Source organism: Primulina huaijiensis, chromosome 7, assembly GCF_012295235.1.
Source record: "Primulina huaijiensis isolate GDHJ02 chromosome 7, ASM1229523v2, whole genome shotgun sequence".
In the NCBI taxonomy this organism is placed as follows: domain Eukaryota; kingdom Viridiplantae; phylum Streptophyta; class Magnoliopsida; order Lamiales; family Gesneriaceae; genus Primulina; species Primulina huaijiensis.
Genome location: NC_133312.1, coordinates 12,558,204 through 12,560,295, shown reverse-complemented (window position 1 = coordinate 12,560,295; position 2,092 = coordinate 12,558,204).

The window sequence follows — 2,092 nt, the reverse complement described above, 5'->3', positions numbered from 1 at the left end:
GTTTTTATCGATGATATTTTGGTATATTCCAAAAGTATGGTTGAGCATGCCGAACACTTAAGAATTGTGTTGCAGACGCTGAGAAATGAGAAATTATATGCTAAACTGTCAAAATGTGAGTTTTGGCTGAGACAGGTTGTCTTTTTGGGGCATATCATATCTGGAGACGGTATTTCTGTTGATCCATGTAAAGTTGAAGCTGTAATCAGTTGTCCTAGACCGACTTCTGTGCCAGAGATACGCAGTTTCATGGGTCTAGCAGTGTACTATCGACGATTCATCAAAGATTTCTCCAGTATCGCGAAGCCTATTACCTAGTTGACACAAAAGAATGCACCATTTGTGTGGTCTGAAGCTTGTGAGTCTAGCTTCTTGGAGTTGAAGAGACGATTGACCAGTGCTCCAGTATTGACTATACCTTCAGGTACGGGTGATTTCGTTGTATATTGTGATGCTTGTCACAAAGGGTTAGGATGTATTCTTATGCAGCGAGGACATGTGATTGCATATGCCTCGAGACAGTTGAAGCCACACGAGACTCGTTACCCAATTCATGATCTTGAATTGGCGGCTATTGTGTTTGCACTCAAGATATGGCGACACTATCTCTATGGCGAGAAGTTTGAAATCTATTCGGATCACAAAAGCCTGAGGTATCTGTTTTCTCAGTCAGAATTGAACATGAGACAACGAAGATGGCTTGATCTGCTGAAAGACTTTGATTGCGAGATCAAGTATTATCCAGGAAAATCAAATGCAGCAGCAGATGCCTTGAGTCGAAAAGTATGAGCTTTATCCATATCGACGATAGGTGTTTCTAATTTGATTAAGGATTGCTGTTTATCTGGATTAGCATTTGACACAGATAGTAGACCATTGCGACTTGCTACGATTCAATAAGAACCAGATTTGATTGTTCACATAAAATGTAATGCCCAAGAATTGTAGGTTGATAAGATGAGATTATGAAGTTTGCATGAAAGGACACCGCCCCCGCGCCCCATTTTCTACCGCACCCGCGGTGTAAGGGCAGAAAGTAGAGTTTTGACTACAAGAGAGACCGCACCCGCGGTCCAAGATATACCGCACCCGCGGTTGTAGCTCATGAAACGTGAAGAATTACAGTAGGGTCACCGCCCCCGCGGTCCAAGACATACCGCACCCGCGGTCTCTGATTCTGAATTTTTAGATGGGGATGCCGTGAGCTAAGCGCACCCGCGGTCAGAAGTGAGCGCACCTGCGGTGTGACGTGTTGAGTGAAAAATAAAACATGTGTCCTTGCCATGCATATAACATGTATTCTCCTTCATTTCAGACTTCAACACCTACAGAAACGAGACAAAACTCCATGAAAGTTCCTCAAGTTTTCTTCAAGAGTAACTTGTTGGTTTTACAAGATTCGATTACCCGAATTTAGTTCCGAATTCAGATTATTGCTCCTTGCATCACTAGCTCCAAAAGGATGTAAGTTTTGTTCATTTCCAGCATGTTTCGAAATCTATATGTTGGAGGAATTGTGATTTTATTAGAAATAAATGTTCTTGAGTAACTAGAGATCATAACGCCGTAAACGGATCGATTATCGGATGTCGTATGCAATTTGTGTAAAATTCCAACATGTTGGCCGAAACTAGATGGTGCAGAATTATTGTGTTTTGGCTTGGTATTGTTGTGGATTATGAGTTGTTGATGTTAGTTGATTAATATTTGAGTAGATGGGTATCGAGAAACTATGTCGTTATGCCGTTGAAATGTATCGAGAATGATTACTGATTTGTATATGTGATGGAATTGAGTTGAAGATTGATAGAATGCATCTCCACATTGTTATTTCAGATTTGATATTGACAGATTCGACATCGAGACTTCGACTACGACAAAGATTATACGACAAGAAGGTATAATTCATGTTGATTCGGGAAGATATAACTCGAATTAGATCTGATTTGAGTTTCCCAAAATCACATACTAGATTGTTACCTTTTTATATGTTGATGCTTTGTTTATAGATTTATATTCAAGCATTTAAGATAGGAGAGTCATTGGCAGACTTGCCAAGCTAGACGTTCGGTGATATCGACGCATAGGAGCA